Here is a 10,000-nt window from a genome sequence, read left to right as displayed (position 1 = left end):
CTTCACTGGAAAATCGTGCCACTCGTTTAACATTATCGGCGCCTCGGCCTCACAAGGCGCTGTGGCTTCGAGAGGTGCGCCAGCCACCACTCGAACATGCTAATGTGTCCGTCTGTGACCCGCAGGAAACAGAAGAGCGAGGGTATTCCGCTCAGCCTCAGCGCCAGCATACGCGCTGGCCGGCCGAGGGCCCTACCGCATCGGACACCTAGCACCGCATCTTTCCTTTGAGGAGCGAGACACACGCACACCGCTTCCCCGCCACCGAGCACACGTCTGCTTTCGGAGCCAGCGTGGCCTCGCTCGGGTACTGGTTCAACCGCGGGTGGAGGGGTGGTCCGCAGCGGTGCAATTTTCTTATTTTTGCAACAACCGAAGCAACCTGCTGGCGCTCGCACGGCTAGGAAATGCCGACTGGCGTGCGTCGCCTGCGTTCAAAACGGTTCTGGGCACGCACACGGTGTTGACTCTGCCCATGTCAAACACTGCAGTGTGCAACCCAAGGGGACTCAGGCACCCCGCCCGCCCCCTAGGTGCCTGTGAACAGGCTTTGTATTTTTATTTTTCATCATCAAGTACACCGCCAGGTGAAACTTTGTGATTTTTTTTTTTGCTGCTCATAAATACAATTTTCTTATTTGTAAAACAACGGAAGCAACCTGTTGGCGCTCGCACGGAGAGGAAATGCCGACCGGCGTGCGTCGCCTGCGTTCAAAAGGGTTCTGGGCACGCACACAGTGTTGACTCTGTCCATGTCAAACACTCTAGTGTGCAACCCAAGGGGACTCAGGCACCCCCGCCCCAAAGGTGCCTGTGAACAGACTTTGTATTTTTATTTTTCATCATCAAGTACACCGCCAGGTGACACTTTGTGATTTTTTTTGTTCATAAATACACATGTATATATATATATATATATATATATTTGACACTTTGTCATTTTGTCTGTTCTTTTCGCCACAGGCCAAGTTTATTAAACCAGGGTTACCACCGGTCTGGACCCTGGCCGATATTTCAGACCGACAACGGAGTTCGGAAAGCCCGCACAAATTCATCTTAAATCCTCATATAGGACTTCCGAGAGCTCTTTGAAAGGTATTCTATTTGAAAACGCTTACCACCCTCAAAGTCGCACTTTTCTGGGCATTTTTAAAGTGTGACCGTTGTCTGAAAATGTTCTGAAAATCGTGTCCCCGAAAATCTCCGGGTACCCCGCCAACCTCCCCTGCCAACAATTGCAACCGTAAGGTCGGGCGGTAGGCCTACCGTCCAGGAGGCCCCAAAGCCCGCAAAACGCCATTTTGCCATTTTCTCATCGGGACTTCCGAGGGGAACTCATTAACGAGCTCCAGGAGTGGTATGCCAGAAATTGCAACTTGACCCGTCGCCGGGCACACCCGCTACTCTCTGCGGGAATACCCCCACCGGGTGCCGGGTAAAGGCCTCGGATCTGACCTCATGGACTTCCGTCTGCGCACGGATTTTGCTCTCGCGGGCCCAAGAGCCACTTTCCACGGCCTACCAACGCAATCCGAAGTGCATTGGCCAACCATTACAACGGGAAACACTTTGCCTCTCCACCAGAGACTAAGTCCAATTGGTTAACCATTTCTCAGGAAAACACTTTGCCTCTCTGCCAGAGACTTAAGTCCAATTGGTTAACCATTTCTCATGGCCGCAATTTGCCTGCCGTTCAGAGACCAAGTCCAATTGGTTAACCATTTCTCTTGAAAACACTTTGCCTCTCCGCCAGAGACTAAGTCCAATTGGTTAACCATTTCTCAGGAAAACGCTTTGCCTCTCTGCCAGAGACAAAGTCCAATTGGTTAACCATTTCTCTTGAAAACACTTTGCCTCTCTGCCAGAGACTAAGTCCAATTGGTTAACCATTTCTCGTGAAAACACTCTGCCTCTCTGCCAGAGACTAAGTCCAATTGGTTAACCATTTCTCAGGAAAACACTTTGCCTCTCTGCCAGAGACTAAGTCCAATTGGTTAACCATTTCTCGTGAAAACACTTTGTCTCTCCGCCAGAGACTAAGTCCAATTGGTTAATCATTTCTCAAGGCCACAATTTGCCTGCCGTTCAGAGACCAAGTCCAATTGGTTAACCATTTCTCTTGAAATCACTTTGCCTCTCTGCCAGAGACTAAGTCCAATTGGTTAACCATTTCTCTTGAAAACACTTTGCCTCTCTGCCAGAGACGAAGTCCATTTGGTTAACCATTTCTCTTGAAAACACTTTGTCTCTCCGCCAGAGACTAAGTCCAATTGGTTAACCATTTCTCGTGAAAACACTTTGTCTCTCCGCCAGAGACTAAGTCCAATTGGTTAACCATTTCTCTGGAAAACACTTTGCCTCTCTGCCAGAGACGAAGTCCATTTGGTTAACCATTTCTCTTGAAAACACTTTGTCTCTCCGCCAGAGACTAAGTCCAATTGGTTAACCATTTCTCGTGAAAACACTTTGTCTCTCCGCCAGAGACTAAGTCCAATTGGTTAACCATTTCTCTGGAAAACACTTTGCCTCTCTGCCAGAGACTAAGTCCAATTGGTTAACCATTTCTCAGGAAAACACTTTGCCTCTCTGCCAGAGACTAAGTCCAATTGGTTAACCATTTCTCGTGAGAACACTTTGCCTCTCTGCCAGAGACTAAGTCCAATTGGTTCACCATTTCTCTTGAAAACACTTTGTCTCTCCGCCAGAGACTAAGTCCAATTGGTTAACCATTTCTCTGGAAAACACTTTGCCTCTCTGCCAGAGACTAAGTCCAATTGGTTAACCATTTCTCAGGAAAACACTTTGCCTCTCTGCCAGAGACTAAGTCCAATTGGTTAACCATTTCTCGTGAAAACACTTTGTCTCTCCGCCAGAGACTAAGTCCAATTGGTTAATCATTTCTCAAGGCCACAATTTGCCTGCCGTTCAGAGACCAAGTCCAATTGGTTAACCATTTCTCTTGAAATCACTTTGCCTCTCTGCCAGAGACTAAGTCCAATTGGTTAACCATTTCTCTTGAAAACACTTTGCCTCTCTGCCAGAGACTAAGTCCATTTGGTTAACCATTTCTCTTGAAAACACTTTGTCTCTCCGCCAGAGACTAAGTCCAATTGGTTAACCATTTCTCGTGAAAACACTTTGTCTCTCCGCCAGAGACTAAGTCCAATTGGTTAACCATTTCTCTGGAAAACACTTTGCCTCTCTGCCAGAGACTAAGTCCAATTGGTTAACCATTTCTCAGGAAAACACTTTGCCTCTCTGCCAGAGACTAAGTCCAATTGGTTAACCATTTCTCGTGAGAACACTTTGCCTCTCTGCCAGAGACTAAGTCCAATTGGTTCACCATTTCTCTTGAAAACACTTTGTCTCTCCGCCAGAGACTAAGTCCAATTGGTTAACCATTTCTCTGGAAAACACTTTGCCTCTCTGCCAGAGACTAAGTCCAATTGGTTAACCATTTCTCTTGAAAACACTTTGCCTCTCTGCCAGAGACTAAGTCCAATTGGTTAACCATTTCTCGTGAAAACACTTTGCCTCTCTGCCAGAGACTAAGTCCAATTGGTTAACCATTTCTCAGTGGCACACCGAGGGCAATCTGTAACGTCTCGCGGGCCCGGGGGCCCCTTTGCACGGCCTGCCAATGCAATCCGAGGCGCACTGTCCTTCGTTTGGTTAACCATTTCTCAGGGGCACACCGAGGGCACCCTGCACTGTCTCGCGGGCCCGGAGGCCACTTTGCACGGCCTGCCAATGCAATCCGAGGTGCTTCGCCCTTGGCCGCCTTCCCGGCCGGCTTCGGGACGTTTCGGGGGCTCTCACCGGGGCAAATCCGGTCCCCCGGGCGATTAGGAGGCCTCCCCGGGCAGGCCCGGGCTTCAGGCCGCCGCTTTTCCATCCCGGCCGAAAGAGGCGAAAAATGCCGAAAATGGCCAAAAATGGCCGCCGGCAGGGCCTGTCGGTCGGTTTGGCGGCAGCCTGGGTCGGTCCCTGCAGACCTGGAGGCTCGAGAAGGTTTTTGGCGATGTCGACCGATTCTCGATTTGCCACCTCCTACTATTCTGCAGGTACCCCGCCAACCTCCCCTGCCAACAATTCCAACCGTAAGGTCGGGCGGTAGTCCTACCGTCCAGGAGGCCCCAAAGCCCGCAAAACGCCATTTTGCCCTTTCCTCATCGGGACTTCCGAGGGGAACTCATTAACCAGCTCCAGGAGTGGCATGCCAGAAAATGCAACTTGACCCGTCGCCGGGCAGATTCGCTACTCTCTGCGGGAATACCCCCACCGGGTGCCGGGTAAAGGCCTCGGATCTGACCTCATGGACTTCCGTCTGTGCACGGATTTTGCTCTCGCGGGCCCAAGAGCCACTTTGCCCGGCCTGCCAATGCAACCCGAGGTCCATTGTCCTCATTGGTTAACCATTTCTCGTGAAAACACTTTGCCTCTCTGCCAGAGACGAAGTCCAATTGGTTAACCATTTCTCGTGAAAACACTTTGTCTCTCCGCCAGAGACTAAGTCCAATTGGTTAACCATTTCTCAGGGGCTCACCGAGGGCAATCTGTAACGTCTCGCGGGCCCGGGGGCCCCTTTGCACGGCCTGCCAATGCAATCCGAGGCGCACTGTCCTTCGTTTGGTTAACCATTTCTCAGGGGCACACCGAGGGCACCCTGCATTGTCTCGCGGGCCCGGAGGCCACTTTGCACGGCCTGCCAATGCAATCCGAGGTGCTTCGTCCTTGGCCGCCTTCCCGGCCGGCTTCGGGACGTTTCCGGGGCTCTCACCGGGGCAAATCCGGTCCCCCGGGCGATTAGGAGGCCTCCCCGGGCAGGCCCGGGCTTCAGGCCGCCGCTTTTCCATCCCGGCCGAAAGAGGCGAAAAATGCCGAAAATGGCCAAAAATGGCCGCCGGCAGGGCCTGTCGGTCGGTTTGGCGGCAGCCTGGGTCGGTCCCTGCAGACCTGGAGGCTCGAGAAGGTTTTTGGCGATGTCGACCGATTCTCGATTTGCCACCTCCTACTATTCTGCAGGTACCCCGCCAACCTCCCCTGCCGACAATTCCAACCGTAAGGTCGGGCGGTAGTCCTACCGACGAAGAGGCCCCAAAGCCCGCAAAACGCCATTTTGCCCTTTCCTCATCGGGACTTCCGAGGGGAACTCATGAACCAGCTCCAGGAGTGGCATGCCAGAAATTGCAACTTGACCCGTCGCCGGGCGCACTCGCTGCTCTTTGCGGGAATACCCCCACCGGGCGCCGGGTAAGAGCCTCGGATCTGACCTCATGGGCTTCCGTCCTCGCACGGATTTTGCTCTCCCGGGCCCAGGGGCCACTTTCCCCGGCCTTGCGAAGGCAATCGGAGGTGCTTCGCCCTCGAAACCGCCTTCCCGGCCGGCTTCGGGACGTTTCCGGGGCAAATCCGGTCCCGCGGGCGAAGGGGAGCCTTCCCCGGGCACGCCCGGGCTTCAGGCCGCCGCTTTCCGTGACCTACCGAAAGACGCGAAAAATGCCGAAAATGGCCAAAAATGGCCGCCCGGCACGGCCTCGCGGTCGGTTTGGGGGCAGCCTGGGTCGGTCCCTGCAGACCTGGAGGCTCGAGAAGGCACTTGGCGATGTCGACCGATTCTCGATTTGCCACCTCCTACTATTCTGCAGGTACCCCGCCAACCTCCCCAGCCAACAAATCGCAAATGCCGATCGGCGGGTGACCGTCCGGTAGTCATGCCGACGAAGAGGCACCTAGGCCCCGCAAACGCTTCCAAATCCGACCCCATCCCGGACCGGTTCTTTTTTAAAAAAGGCTCCCAGGATTCCGGATTTTTTCCTGCCGCACTCGGGACCACCCGACGGACACGAAACCGGGAACCTTTCCCCGGTCCGACCCTCCTCGGCCCGGCCAGCCGACGCCGAAGCGGCCGACTGGTTAATGATTTCACCCTGCTCCGACGTGACGCGTTTTCCAACCGCGCATGCGCGGCTCTGCCACCCGAACCGCCCCCTCACGTGGGGGCTCTGGGTCCGCCCCCCGGCAGCCATTTCCTCCTGCCGGTCCGTTATTTTACGCCGTTTTTCGCCCTCCAGCCCTGCCGGAATGCTGCCTGCTCGCTGGTTAACCATTTCGCTCCCTGCACTTCGGCTTCTGCCCTGCTGGGGAAGCCCGCTGCTGCCTCTAACCGTACTCACGGGCGGGCGGCTCTCCTGCGCGGCCTCCGGCCACGCCCCCTCACCTGGTTTGCTGGGAACCCGCCCCCGGCAGCCTGTTACTCGTGCCGGTTCGGTCTTATCGGCCCTTTTTGCACCTTCCCTGCCTGCTGGCATGCTTCGGCTCACCGGTCAACCGGTTCCCCGTTCTCCACTTAGACTTTTGAGCTGCGGGGCTGGTCTGCCGCGAACTGCACCCGTATTACGGGGCGGGCGGCTCTACTGCCCGTACGGCTGCCCTGCCTGTTAACTGGTTAACCGTTTCCCCGTCCACTACTTCGTCCCTGGACCTGCCGGTGTGTTCTGCAGCTAACTGCACCCGTATTACGGGGCGGGACGCTCCGCTTACCGGCCGGCTGCCATGCCTGCTTAACTGGTCAACCATTTACTCACATATACTTAGCCCCTGGAGCTGCTGGGCTGGTCGGCGACCTAACTGCACCCTTGTTGCCGGGAGGTCGGCACTAATTGCCGGCCGGCCGGCTGCCCTGCCTGCTAACTGGTAAACCCTTTACCCACATGTACTTAGCCCCTGGATACTGATGGGCTGTTCTGCACCTAACTGCACCCTGATTAGCGGGCGGGCGGCTTTAATTGCCGGCCGGCTGCTCTGCCTGCTAACTGGTTAACCATTGACCCACATGTACTTAGCCCCTGGAAACAGAGGGGCTGTTCTGCACCTAACTGCACCCTTATTAGCGGGCGGACAGGCGGCCGGCTCTAATTACCGGCCGGCCGGCTGCCCTGCCTGCTAACTGGTTAACCATTTACCCACATGTACTTAGCCCCTGGAAACTGATGGGCTGTTCTGCACCTAACTGCACCCTTATTAGCGGGCGGACAGGCGGCCGGCTCTAATTACCGGCCGGCCGGCTGCCCTGCCTGCTAACTGGTTCACCATTTACCCACATGTCCTTAGCCCCTGGAAGCTGATGGGCTGTTCTGCACCTAACTGCACCCTTATTAGCGGGCGGGCGGCTGTAATTACCGGCCGGCTGCCCTGCCTGCTAACTGGTTAACCATTTACCCACATGTACTTAGCCCCTGGAAACTGATGGGCTGTCCTGCACCTAACTGCACCCTTATTAGCGGGCGGACAGGCGGCCGGCTCTAATTACCGGCCGGCCGGCTGCCCTGCCTTGCTAGCTGGTTAACCATTTACCCACATGTACTTAGCCCCTGGAAACTGATGGGCTGTTCTGCACCTAACTGCACCCTTATTAGTGGGCGGACAGGCGGCCGGCTCTAATTACCGGCCGGCCGGCTGCCCTGCCTGCTAACTGGTTAACCATTTACCCACATGTACTTAGCCCCTGGAAACTGATGGGCTGTCCTGCACCTAACTGCACCCTGATTAGCGGGCGGGCGGCTCTAATTGCCGGCCGGCTGCTCTGCCTGCTAACTGGTTCACCATTGACCCACATGTACTTAGCCCCTGGAAACTGATGGGCTGTCCTGCACCTAACTGCACCCTTATTAGCGGGCGGACAGGCGGCCGGCTGTAATTCCCGGCCGGCTGCGCTGCCTGCTAACTGGTTAACCATTTACCCACATGTACTTAGCCCCTGGAAACTGATGGGCTGTTCTGCAACTCACTGCACCCTTACTGGCGGGCGGACAGGCGGCCGGCTCTAATTACCGGCCGGCCAGCTGCCCTGCCTTGCTAACTGGTTAACCATTTACCCACATGTACTTAGCCCCTGGAAACTGATGGGCTGTTCTGCACCTAACTGCACCCTTATTAGCGGGCGGGCGGCTGTAATTACCGGCCGGCTGCCCTGCCTGCTAACTGGTTAACCTTTTACCCACATGTACTTAGCCCCTGGAAACTGATGGGCTGTTCTGCACCTAACTGCACCCTTACTAGCGGGCGGACAGGCGGCCGGCTCTAATTACCGGCCGGCCGGCTGCCCTGCCTTGCTAACTGGTTAACCATTTACCCACATGTACTTAGCCCCTGGAAACTGATGGGCTGTCCTGCACCTAACTGCACCCTTACTAGCGGGCGGGCGGCTGTAATTAGCGGCCGGCTGCCCTGCCTGCTAACTGGTTCATCATTTACCCACATGTACTTAGCCCCTGGAGCTGCTGGGCTGGTCGGCACCTAACTGCAGCCCTATGGCCGGGAGGTCGGCTCTAATTACCGGCCGGCTGCCCTGCCTGCTAACTGGTTAATCATTTACCCACATGTACTTAGCCCCTGGAGCTGCTGGGCTGGTCGGCACCTAACTGCACCCGTAATGGCCGGGAGGTCGGCTCTAATTACCGGCCGGCTGCCCTGCCTGCTAACTGGTTAACCATTTACCCACATGTACTTAGCCCCTGGAGCTGATGGGCTGTTCTGCACCGAACTGCACCCTGATTAGCGGGCGGGCGGCTCTAATTGCCGGCCGGCTGCCCTGCCTGCTAACTGGTTAACCATTTACCCGCATGTACTTAGCCCCTGGAGCTGCTGGGCTGGCCGGCACCTAACTGCACCCTTATCACCGGGCGGGCGGCTCTAATTACCGGCCGGCCGGCTGCCCTGCCTGCTAACTGGTTCACCATTTACCCACATGTACATAGCCCCTGGAGCTGCTGGGCTGGCCGGCACCTAACTGCACCCTTATCACCGGGCGGGCGGCTCTAATTACCGGCCGGCCGGCTGCCCTGCCTGCTAACTGGTTAACCATTTACCCACATGTACTTAGCCCCTGGAAAATGATGGGCTGTTCTGCACCTATCTGCACCCTGATTAGCGGGCGGGCGGCTCTAATTGCCGGCCGGCTGCTCTGCCTGCTGACTGGTTAACCATTTACCCACATGTCCTTAGCCCCTGGAAGCTGATGGGCTGTTCTGCACCTAACTGCACCCTGATTAGCGGGCGGGCGGCTGTAATTGCCGGCCGGCTGCATTGCCTGCTAACTGGTTAACCATTGACCCACATGTACTTAGCCCCTGGAAACAGAGGGGCTGTTCTGCACCTAACTGCACCCTTATTAGCGGGCGGACAGGCGGACGGCTCTAATTACCGGCCGGCCGGCTGCCCTGCCTGCTAACTGGTTAACCATTTACCCACATGTACTTAGCCCCTTGAAACTGATGGGCTGTTCTGCACCATACTGCACCCTTATTAGCGGGCGGACAGGCGGCCGGCTCTAATTACCGGCCGGCCGGCTGCCCTGCCTGCTAACTGGTTCACCATTTACCCACATGTCCTTAGCCCCTGGAAGCTGATGGGCTGTTCTGCACCAAACTGCACCCTTATTAGCGGGCGGGCGGGCGGCTCTAATTACCGGCCGGCTGCTCTGCCTGCTAACTGGTTAACCATTGACCCACATGTACTTAGCCCCTGGAGCTGATGGGCTGTTCTGCACCTAACTGCACCTTGATTAGCGGGCGGGCGGCTCTAATTGCCGGCCGGCTGCTCTGCCTGCTAACTGGTTCACCATTTACCCACATGTACTTAGCCCCTGGAAACTGATGGGCTGTTCTGCACCTAACTGCACCTTGATTAGCGGGCGGGCGGCTCTAATTGCCGGCCGGCTGCTCTGCCTGCTAACTGGTTCACCATTTACCCACATGTACTTAGCCCCTGGAAACTGATGGGCTGTTCTGCACCTAACTGCACCCTGATTCGCGGGCGGGCGGCTCTAATTGCCGGCCGGCTGCTCTGCCTGCTAACTGGTTAACCATTTACCCACATGTACTTAGCCCCTGGAAACTGATGGGCTGTTCTGCACCTAACTGCACCCTGATTAGCGGGCGGGCGGCTCTAATTGCCGGCCGGCTGCTCTGCCTGCTAACTGGTTAACCATTTACCCACA

This window comes from Cetorhinus maximus, unplaced genomic scaffold, assembly GCF_964194155.1.
Source record: "Cetorhinus maximus unplaced genomic scaffold, sCetMax3.hap1.1 HAP1_SCAFFOLD_2292, whole genome shotgun sequence".
Taxonomy (NCBI): Eukaryota; Metazoa; Chordata; class Chondrichthyes; order Lamniformes; family Cetorhinidae; genus Cetorhinus; species Cetorhinus maximus.
The sequence above is the reverse complement of the archived record's forward strand: the minus strand, read 5'-3'. Positions refer to the sequence as shown.